This window comes from Rhinatrema bivittatum, chromosome 3 (genome assembly GCF_901001135.1).
Source record: "Rhinatrema bivittatum chromosome 3, aRhiBiv1.1, whole genome shotgun sequence".
Classification (NCBI taxonomy): Eukaryota; Metazoa; Chordata; class Amphibia; order Gymnophiona; family Rhinatrematidae; genus Rhinatrema; species Rhinatrema bivittatum.
This window is the reverse complement of record NC_042617.1, coordinates 3,031,691-3,043,819: the sequence shown is the minus strand read 5'-3', so window position 1 is coordinate 3,043,819 and position 12,129 is coordinate 3,031,691. Positions and strand designations below refer to the sequence as shown.

The 12,129-nt window shown below is 44.1% G+C and overlaps 1 protein-coding gene across 3 annotated transcripts in view; it reads right to left on the bottom strand.

The window, feature by feature from the left end:
* SRF (serum response factor) overlaps positions 1–12,129 on the bottom strand; it is a 240,623-nt gene that overhangs the window by 197,285 nt on the left and 31,209 nt on the right. The window lies entirely within an intron of this gene.

Below are 12,129 nucleotides of genomic sequence, written 5' to 3'. Positions count from 1 at the left end.
CTTAGAACGACTAGCTGCCTTCTGGGCCGATTCCACAACTACAGAATGATTGGACAGCTGTGTTTTCTGGAATCCAGGAGCTATCTGTTCCAGGTAGGTAGCATCTGTTTTTCAGTTTACCGGTGTTACAGAACCTGGATGCTCCCAGTTGCATTTGAGCAGGTCCAAAAGGACTTCATGAACAGGGATGGACATGATCTACTTGGGTGCATCAACAAATTGGAACACTTCCAGCATCTTATGCCTGGAGTCCTTTTCTGTCTGAAGCTGGAATAGAATGGCCTCAGACATCTCCTTAATAAAATGTATAAAAAAAAAAAAACACGTCCTCTGGAGGAGACCACCTTCTCTCTTCAGGGGGTGACGGTTCAGATGGCAGATCATCTGAATCCTGAGAAGAATCATCTGTCCAAGGTTGGTAAGGCTGGTCCCCTGTGCCCATGGGATCTTCAGGTGGAAGAAACGGCGCTATTCCTGTGAGATCAGGCCAAGGCATCAATGGCACCAGAGGGGGCACAGACTGTGGCACCAACCGGGGGCAGTGCGGCATCGGTGGAATCGGCACCGATGGAGCCAGTGATACCGGCGGACGAGTCTGTGGCAGGACTCCTGACAGCCCGGGAGTGGGCTCCGGCCTCTGTGCTTCTTCGTCCTCCGATGACAAAGGAAATCAGAGTGGAAGGAGTGGGACATACCAGTGTTTTTGGTCCCAGCAGTAGAAAGGCACCGATTAGCGCATCCATTCTTTTTTTTTTTGTAATTTATTTACACTTTTCAGAAACAAGAAAAATGCAACATATCAGCCATTGTACAACAGTCAACAACCCACACATGTGTTATACAGCTTCGCATACGTTAGCAGAATGCAAATTTCCCACTTTGCTCAGTATTAGTTGCTGCACTGTACACATTACAATAAACCATAAAAACAACATCAAGCGTTCTGTCATTCTTGCAATATATAAACCTCCCTCATCATATCCTCCCCTCCCAGTGCCATCCTCCCTCCCACGTCCCCTCTTCCCCTGGTTGCACTATCCCAACTATGTGCAAGAAAAGTCAGTGCTGATTAAGTTTCCATTCTTGGTAAGGTTTCCATATGGCATAGAAATTCTGTACTCTATCATGTTGAACAGCAGTAAGGTATTCCAGCTGGCATACTCTATCTAATCTAGAGAGGACTTGGGCAAATGTGGGCGCTCTATCAGCCTTCCATCTGAAAGCTATTTCACACCTTGTGGCCACGAAAATATGCAATGACAATCTTCTTTGTTTATCGCCGCCCGTCCCCCCTATTAGACCCAATAAGCAACCCTTGGGATCAAGCGGTACATCTACCCCCAGAATCTTGGAAGCAAACTGGGTCACTTCCGTCCACAGGCCCTGTACCGTGGTACACCTCCACCACATATGAAAAAATGTTCCCTTCTCCCCACACTGGCGCCAGCAGCTATCACTCATCTGGCGTTGTATGCGATGTAACCGTTCCGGTGCCATATACCACCTATACAGTAATTTATAACCATTCTCTTTAATGTTAGCAGAGATAGAGCCCCGTCCTATAATCATGTGGCATTGATCCCAGTCTGAGTCCGTGAGGATCTGCCCAAGGTCTCCTTCCCACCGAGTCTGATAGTTCATCTTAAGTTTGGGGCCACTGTTGATAAGCATAATCGAGTAATAGGCTTGGATAAAGGCCCAGTCTGCACACAGAACAATTCAAATAAGGACTTGCCCTTAAGGATATCCCCAGGCGCTCCTTCTGATCGTAAAAAATGAGTAATTTGCCTGTAGGCATACATATCCATGGGGGAGAACATATAAGTCTCTTGCAAGTCTGTGACTGGAATCAGCTGGGTCCCCTGATACAATTGTCCTGCTGTGGTAATACCCAATTGCCGGCACCTCCGGACAAAAGCTGTATCCTGTCCCGGGGGGAATCGGGGATGCACTAAAAAGGACGTCAGATGGTAGACACCCTTATCTCCCACAAGCGTCCCCTCCATCTTATCCAGTGCCGTAATACCGCCTGGGTATACGGTGTAAGGGACTTATCATTGCTCCCGCCAGCCTCCCGACACCACACCCGGGTTGTCAACGGAACAGGCTCCGATCCCGCCTGCTCAATTGCCACCCATGGCTTGGGGCTGCCTGTAAAATGCCAGCTAATGACCACACCAAGCATGATGGCTGAGTAATACCAGTAGAGATTGGGAATATTGAGGCCCCCTCGCGACTTATCCTTATATAGTATATGACGCGATACCCGTGGGAGCTTCCTCTTCCAAATGAACTGAAAGAGTTTCCTTTGCCACACTCTCATGGCCCCCACCGGGATCGCTATAGGTAAAGTTTGAAACAGATAAAATCTGGGTAGAATGTTCATCTTGACCGCTGCCACCCTGCCAAACCACGTGAGGTCTGACCGGTCCCACCTGTCTAAATCCTGTTTAATGCAAGAAAGCAAAGCATCGTAATTTAAGCTGTATAGATCATTCAGATTGGTCCCAATTTTGACTCCCAAATATTTAATAGAGGTTGTAGCTAGGCGGAAAGGTACTTTGCTCCCCACCTCTGCAAATTGGCCTGCTGGCAGGGAGACATTTAGCAATTCAGATTTGTCAGCATTAATTTTAAAGCCAGACAGCCTACCAAAGACATGCATTTCCTCCAATATAACATTCAGTGAGACCTCCGGCTGTGCAACAGTAAATAATAAGTCATCGGCAAAAAGCGTAATCTTATATGACGCATCCTTTATCTGTAATCCCTTAATATTGGAATGGCCACAGACCCTCTCCGCAAAGGGCTCCAATGAGAGAGCAAACAATAATGGCGATAAGGGGCAGCCTTGCCTCGTACCGCGCTTCACCCTAAAGGGATCAGAGTAGGCCCCATTGATTTTAATTCTGGCATGTGGGTTCTCATACAGCTTCCTAATCCAGGTGATGAAGAATTCCCCCAGGCCCATCACCTCCAGAACTTTAAACAAATAAGGCCAATGTACTCGGTCAAACGCTTTTTCGGCATCGACCGCTAGCAGTACTGCTGGAATTCCCTTAGTCTGAGCCCACCACATCAGTTCAACAACCCTGCGCACGTTATCCGACGCCAGCCGTCCGGGGATGAACCCAGACTGATCACAATGAACCAACCCGGGAGCTACCCTCCCCAGCCGGATAGCCAGCGCTCTCGCTAGAATTTTCATATCAATATTAATCAGCGAGATTGGTCTATAAGAACCACAACGCGTGTGGTCCCTGCCCGGCTTAGCCAAAATTGTGATGCCCGCAGTGTTATTCTCTGTAGAAAGCCTCCCTTCATTGCGTAAGGCATTGTACATGGCTACCAGTGGGGAAATTAGTTCTGTACTAAAGGTTTTATAAAATTTCCCTGTGAAGCCATCCAGACCCGGTGCTTTCCCTAATTTAAGATCTTTAATGATGGATGACACCTCCCTCTCTCGTAGCTCCTCATCAAGCCGGCTTCTGGACTCTTCTGATAAAAGTGGAACGTGGGATATCCCTAAGATATTGTTCAATCTCCTGCGGGGTGCATGACTGTTCCGCATCGTATAAAGTGTGGTAGTAGTGATTAAAACATTGTCCTATTTCTTTCTGGGAATACACATATTGGCCCTGTGGCACCTTAATCTTGATGATTTGTGATTGCAAGTCTTTTTCTTTTAGCTTCCTAGCCAATTGCCGCCCCGCTTTATTACCCCATTCATAATGTTGTTGCCTCAATCGCTGCAGTTGGAATGCTATCCCATCCATATCCAATGCCTGTAAGGCCCCCCTAGCCTCCGTGAGTGTCCTTAAATGCTTGGATCTAAAGTGCGCTTATGCCGAAGCTCCAGTTGGGATATTTTGGCCATTAACAGAAAACGTTTCTGTTCGCTATCCTTTTTGACATATGCAGCCCAGGCAATAAGAAGCCCTCTTACATAGGCCTTCAAACTATCCCATAACACCAGGCGAGACTTCCCCAATGTCGTTAGTTTCTAAATATTGGGCTATTTTACCCTTGATTGTGTCCACAAAAGTCTTATCATCTAGCAATCTATCGTTCAGTCTCCAAAATTTAACCCCCGCCTGGGGGCGGCCCAAATAAATCTTGATCCATATTGGTGCATGGTCTGACCATGATATTATACCTATATTCGCTTCTTGGATTGCCCCAACCATGTCCTTATCTACCAAAAAATAGTCGATCTGAGAGTATGACTTATGCGGGGCTGAAAAGAAAGTGTAGTTGCGAGACGTGGGGTTACGAAACCTCCACACATCTACTATGCCCCGATCTGCTAACAAATTTTTTAAAGCCTGCCTGTTGTGTTTACTCCCTACTCCCCCTCCACCAGTGTTGTCTAGATATGGGTAACGAGTAAGGTTAAAATCACCACCCGCTACCAGATGCCCCTCTACCCAATCACTTAGTACAGTGGAAATCTTATTAAAGAATGAGGACTGATCTGTATTTGGGGCATAGACATTCATAAAGGTAAACAGCTCCTCATGAATTTTAGCTTTCACAAGGATATAGCGTCCCTCAACATCCCTAACCACCGAAATAATATCTGCAACCAGAGATTTAGCAAAGAAAATTCCCACCCCGGTGTACTTGCGTTGGGCTGTAGCAGCAGCATGAAATACCTGAGGATACCCCTGGGAAATAAGCAACCTCTCATATTGTTTCCTAATATGCGTTTCTTGGCTAAATATGATGTCTGCTTTAATAAGGGCCATTTCCTTGAGAAAAAGTTGGCGTTTATGGTACGTGTTTAGGCCTTTCACATTCAATGACACTATATTTAAGAGCCCCATAGCCATGATAATATTGTCCGAGTGACTGCCCCCTTAATAGCCCCATCTCGTCCCTTTGTTACCCTATTCACATACCAAAAACCAAAAATGTACCATTCATAGTTGAGAACAAGACCCCGCCAAACAACCTCTTCCCCCCAGTCCACCCCCCCCATCCCCCCACCCACCCCTCCTGATCACCACTCTCCACATCGTGGTTCTTTACCATGAGAGAGCTGACGTTTCCCGTCTCCACGTGGCTCGCATCCCCCCCCTTCTGATTTAAAGTATATAGAGATATGATCTCTCCCCCCCTTAGAACTAGGGAACAATATAGTTCCTATTGTAACCTTTACTTAGAACAACCATTGAAACTACAAAGAAAAACTCTGTCTAGTCTGTGGTACATAACTGCGCAGACTGCCCTGGACAGAAAAGACTCCCTCCTTGCCAGCACGTCTAAGATGACCTGACTAGGATACTGATAGCCAAATGCACACCCCCGATAGTTTTATCCTGTGGCCTCAAGTTCAGTAGTGCCTCCTGATCTCCGGCACAGCCATCCTCTGCCCGTGTCTACTCTCTGCCATTTGGGTCTTTGTCCTCTGCGATTGCTGTTGTCCGTGCCCGTCTCCGCAGCCCCCTCCGAGGTCTGAAGCGGTAGCCCCGCCGCTCTGATTATGTCCTCTGCTTCCATGACCTGCTGCACTCTGGATGTTACCCCGCTGATTATAAACTGTAATCCGAATGGAAAGAACCAGCGGTATCTTACATTATTGGAGCGTAGGATGTGAATAATGTCGCGGAAGGCCCTCCGTTTCTTGATAGTGGATATGGCCAGATCCTGGAATATCTCAATCTTGTGGCCCTTCCACATTATAGATCCCAGTGTCCTGGCTGCTTGTGCCACCTACTCTTTGACCAAAAAGCTATGAAAGCATGCAACAATGTCTCTTGGCAAATTATTCCGGGGATTACCAAAAGTCCTGTGTGCCCTCTCGAGAACCACTTCCCGTGGCCTCTCCGCCTTTCCCTCCGGATCCAGTAGCTGAGCACAAATGCTCTGAACCACTTGTGCGCTGTCTCTGAAATCCTCCCCTTCAGGAACGCCACGAAAATGGAGGTTTATCATAACATAAGAAAATGCCATACTGGGTCAGACCAAGGGTCCATCAAGCCCAGCATCCTGTTTCCAACAGTGGCCAATCCAGGCCATAAGAGCCTGGATTGGCTCTGTTCTCTATCTAAATCTTCTACATGCCTTTGTAGTTCCTCCTGGGAGTCCCTGATTCTTCCCTGCTCCTCGTGGACCCTTTCTAGCTCAGTCTGAGTCTCCTGCAGCCCCGTCTCCGTTTCATCCACCCGTTTTTCTATCACCTGGACCTCCTTTTTAATACCTGCAAACAGGAACCAGGTACGGAACTCGAGCCGGGTGGGTACCTCCATATCGCCAGTCTCCTTTTCCCCCTCCGGGGCCTCCGCATTTTCGCGGGTCGGCGCCATCTTGTCCCCTTCTTCAGTGGATAGGGCCGCTGTCGCGGCCGCAGAAGTAAAAGAAAAGCGGTTCAAGTCCGGATTTTTCCTCGGGGTGGACATTGCTGCCTTCTCACGCTTCAGGTCCGCTAAATTTTAGTGCGAAATACACGGTTGTTCCCGCGATGGGGTGAGATTGCCCGCGAGGGAAGGGAGAGCTCGGAGCTCAGGCGGCCATCGCAGCGGGTGACGTCACCGCTCTCCTAGCGCATCCATTCTATCCAGTGAAGATGCGAGCGCCGCAGGTATCGGGTCGGCGGCTTGAGCCGGAATCTGTGCCGGCTGGAAGCCCTGCAGTGCTTTTACGATGGCCTCTTGGACCATCCGGTCCAATTCCTCATGGAAGCCTGGGGTGTGTAACCCCAGTCCTGGAGTAGGAAGCAGCGCTGGCGTAACCGGAGGGTCCACCGATGAAAGTGGAGTTGCGCCTTATCTTCTCTAAGTACCCCTTTAACATCTAATGGTCCAACTGACTCCCTCACAGGCTGCTTCAGATATATTTTTTAAAGTTTTTTTGCCTCCAAGGCCAATTTATTTCCAAATTCTCTCTTAGCCTGTTTTATCAATGTCTTACATTTAACTTGCCAGCATTTATGCTTTATCTTATTTTCTTCTGTTGGATCCTTCTTCCAAGTTTTGAATGAAGATCTTTTGGCTAAAATAGCTTCTTACACCTCACCTTTTAAACTTGTTGGTAATTGTTTTGCCTTCCTTCCACCTTTTTTAATGGGTGGAATAAATCTGGACTGTTTCTAGGATGCTATTATTTATTTATTTAACAATTTCCACGCCTCTTGCACACTTTTTACCTTTGTAGCTGTTCAATTCTTTTCCTATTTTTCTCATTTTCTCAAAGTTTCCCTTTTGAAAGTTTAGCATTAGAGCTGTAGATTTACTTACTATCCCCCTTCCTGTCACTGATTCAAAATTTTATCATAATATGATCACCATTGCCAAGCGGTCCCACTGTTACCTCTCACCAAATCATGTGCTCCACTAAGAATTAGATATAAAATCGCTCCTCTCGTCAGTTCCAGAACCAATTGCTCCATAAAACTGTCATTATTCCATCCAAGACCTTTCTCTCTAGCATGTCCTGATTTTACATTTACCCAGTCAATACTGGAGTAATTGAAATCTCCCATTACTGTACTACCAATTTGATTAGCTTCCCTAATTTTTCTTTCCATCATTTCACCATCTTGGCCAGGTGGACGGTAGTATACTATCACTATACTTTTCCCCAACACAAAAGGGATTTCTACCCATAAAGATTTGATTGAGCATTTAGTCTCATGCAGGAGGTCCACCATCCCAGACAAAGTGCCGCCTCCCGGATGCTCCTTTCTGTCTTTGCAATTAAAAAGCAGAATGAAAATACAAACAAAAAACAAACTTTGAAATGTTTGTATGCTAATGCCAGAAGTCTAAGAAGTAAGATGGGAGAATTAGAATGTATAGCAGTGAATGACAAAAGACTTAATTGGCATCTCAGAGACATGGTGGAAAGAGGATAACTAATGGGACAGTGCTATACCGGGAAACAAATTATATCGCAATGACAGAGAGGAGCACTGGGGAGGAGGTGTGGCGCTTTATGTCCGGGATGGCATAGAGTCCAACAGGATAAACATCCTGCATGAGACTAAACACAAAATTGAATCTTTATGGGTAGAAATCCCTTGTGTGTCAGGGAAGACTATAGTGATAGGGGTATACTATCGTCCACCTGGTCAAGATGGTGAGACGGACAGTGAAATGCTAAGAGAAATTAGGGAAGCTAACCAAATTGGTAGTGCAGTAATAATGGGAGACTTCAATTGCCCCAATATTGACTTGGTAAATGTATCATCGGGTCACGCTAGAGAGATAACGTTCCTGGATGGAATAAATGATAGCTTTATGGAGCAATTGGTTCAGGAACAGACAAGAGAAGGAGCAATTTTAGATCTAATTCTCAGTGGAGCACAGGACTTGGTGAGAGAGGTAACGGTGGTGGGGCCGCTTGGCAATTGTGATCATATTATCATCAAATTTGATTTAATGACTGGAAGAGGAACAGTGTGCAAATCCAAGGCTCTCGTGCTAAACTTTCAAAAGGGAAACTTTGATAAAATGAGAAAAATTGTTAGAAAAAAGCTGAAAGGAACAGCTACAAAAGTAAAAAATGTCCAAGAGGCATGGTCATAGTTAAAAAAAAAATACCATTCTAGAAGCACAGTCCAGATGTATTCCACACATTAAGAAAGGTGGAAAGAAGGCAAAACGATTACCGGCATGGTTAAAAGAGGAGGTGAAAGAAGCTATTTTAGCCAAAAGATCTTCTTCAAAAATTGGAGGAAGGATCCAACAGAAGAAAACAGGATAAAGCATAAACTTTGGCAAGTTAAATGTAAGACATTGATAAGACAGGCTAAGAGAGAATTTGAAAAGAAGTTGGCTGTAGAGGCAAAAACTCACAGTAAAAACTTTTTAAAATATATCCGAAGCAGAAAGCCTGTGAGGAGTCAGTTGGACCGTTAGATGATCAAGGGGTTAAAGGGGCACTTAGAGAAGATAAGGTCATCGCGGAAAGATTAAATGATTTCTTTGCTTCGGTGTTTACTGAAGAGGATGTTGGGGAGGTACCCGTAATGGAGAAGGTTTTCATGGGTAATGATTCAGATGGACTGAATCAAATCAAGGTGAACCTAGAAGATGTGATAGGCCTGATTGACAAACTGAAGAGTAGTAAATCACCCGGACGGTATACACCCCAGAGTTCTGAAGGAACTAAAAAATGAAATTTCAGATCTATTAGTAAAAATTTGTAACCTATCATTAAAATCATCCATTGTACCTGAAAGACTGGAGGATAGCAAATGTAACCCCAATATTTAAAAAAGGGCTCCAGGGGCGATCCGGGAAACTACAGACCGGTTAGCCTGACTTCAGTGCCAGGAAAAATAGTGGAAAGTATTCTAAACATCAAAATCACAGAACATATAGAAAGACATGATTTAATGGAACAAAGTCAGCATGGCTTTACTCAGGGCAAGTCTTGCCTCACAAATCTGCTTCACTTTTTCGAAGGAGTTAATAAACATGTGGATAAAGGTGAATCGGTAGATATAGTATACTTGGATTTTCAGAAGGCGTTTGACAAAGTTCCTCATGAGAGGCTTCTAGGAAAAGTAAAAAGTCATGGGATAGGTGGCGATGTCCTTTCGTGGATTGCAAACTGGCTAAAAGACAGGAAACAGAGTAGGATTAAATGGACAATTTTCTCAGTGGAAGGGAGTGGTCAGTGGAGTGCCTCAGGGATCTGTATTGGGACCCTTACTTTTCAATATATTTATAAATGATCTGGAAAGAAATACGACGAGTGAGATAATCAAATTTGCAGATGACACAAAATTGTTCAGAGTAGTTAAATCACAAGCAGATCATGATAAATTGCAGGAAGACCTTGTGAGACTGGAAAATTGGGCATCCAAATGGCAGATGAAATTTAATGTGGATAAGTGCAAGGTGATGCATATAGGGAAAAATAACCCATGCTATAATTACACAATGTTGGGTTCCATATTAGGTGCTACAACCCAAGAAAGAGATCTAGGTGTCATAGTGGATAACACATTGACATCGTCTGTTCAGTGTGCTGCGGGAGTCAAAAAAGCAAACAGAATGTTGGGAATTATTAGAAAGGGAATGGTGAATAAAATGGAAAATGTCATAATGCCTCTGTATCGCTCCATGGTGAGACCGCACCTTGAATACTATGTACAATTCTGGACGCTGCATCTCAAAAAAGATATAATTGCGATGGAGAAGGTTCAGAGAAGGGCAACCAAAATGATAAGGGGAATGGAACAGCTCCCCTGTGAGGAAAGACTAAAGAGGTTAGGACTTTTCAGCTTGGAGAAGAGACGACTGTGGGGGATATGATAGAGGTGTTTAAAATCATGAGAGGTCTAGAACGGGTAGATGTGAATCGGTTATTTACTCTTTCGGATAGTAGAAAGACTAGGGGGCACTCCATGAAGTTAGCATGGGGCACATTTAAAACTAATCGGAGAAAGTTCTTTTTTACTCACTGCACAATTAAACTCTGGAATTTGTTGCCAGAGGATGTGGTTAGTGCAGTTAGTGTAGCTGTGTTTAAAAAAGGATTGGATAAGTTCTTGGAGGAGAAGTCCATTACCTGCTATTAAGTTCACTTAGAGAATAGCCACTGCCATTAGCAATGGTAACATGGAATAGACTTAGTGTTTGGGTACTTGCCAGGTTCTTATGGCCTGGATTGGCCACTGTTGGAAACAGGATGCTGGGCTTGATGGACCCTTGGTCTGACCCAGTATGGCATTTTCTTATGTTTTATGTTCTTATGCAATATAATTTGTACCCCGGTATAGCACTGTCCCATTGGTTATCCTCCTTCCACCATGTCTCTGAGATGCCAATTAAATCTATGTCATCATTCACTGCTATATATTCTTTTTTTTTTTAATTCAAAATTTTTTTTATTATCCAATATAATTGAAAGCTTACACACACTATGGTAAATAGAGATGAGAACAGCAATACAAACATATAGGCAAATACAAAACATTAGTTTTGCCTCCTTAGTAGAAAATACATAAGTTCTAGTGCAATAAGTTTTCTTCAGGTTAACATATATCCAGATATAGAATTGCCATGTCCCACTCTTCCCTAGTAATCCCCCCCCCCTTGCCATTTCTCAGATTCTCCTCATACTATCAGTTACGCTGTTCCATCTGGGCTAGGTATTGAATCAGCGGTGTCCACATCCTATAAAATTTGCGTAAGGTGTCTCGTCTATGGGCCTTTAATTTCTCTATGTAATGTATTTGCCTTAATTTGCCATAGAGCTGCGTGAGTGTGGGTTTGTACATTTCCACTGGGCAGCGATCACCAGTCTGGCAGCAGAAGTAAGATAAAACATTTTTTGTTTTTCATCATCTAAATCTGAATATCTGTTTTTATGATTATTCTATTATATTTACTATGGGCTAGAATCAAATACTTTGGGGTTGCAGATACCACATATAAACACTGAGTCACCAGAAGAAATTTCAGGACATAAAATAATCATACTTTGTTTTACACCCCTTACTATTTCACAGTTTGTAACGTTTTCCTACTATGGCTCAGAGTTACAATGTTAAACGCACTTCAGGAATTCCAGCAAAATTAAAGCCTAGAAATAGAGAATTGCAGTACCAGTGTCACTGAATCAGTCTTTAAAAATGAACCATTCTTTTAAAAATATTAGCAAGCAGGAGAAATTTATACTTCCAGTGTAACACAAAGTAGACCCGTTTCATAGTATGATTGTGTTTTAGTATGTTTTGATAACCCTCTAGTAAACACAAACAGTATGCTATACAATGCGAGTGGAGTCCCTGGCTGAGTGGGAGGAGTAACATTAACAAGGTTTGAGCAGGAAGAGGGGAGAGACTTAAAAAGGACCAATGTAGGTAACTACACACACAAGCATAGAGGATCTCTGAAAGAGTGGTAGGGATTGTAAAGCTGAGCAGTTGATGTGGTTGGGCAGACTAGTCTTTTTCTGCCGTCAAGTTTATGTTTCTTAACCATGACCACACCGATTGCTGCCTTTCCTAACCATACATAACATCCCAAACATATATAATCTCATAACCAGCAGATACAATAAAAGAAGTTTACAAATTCAACACACAGTAAAACAAACCAAATAAAGCCACAGAGTTTACTGTTGCCTCACCACCTCTGACAACTCTTGCCAGCTTTAGCCAGAACACAAACC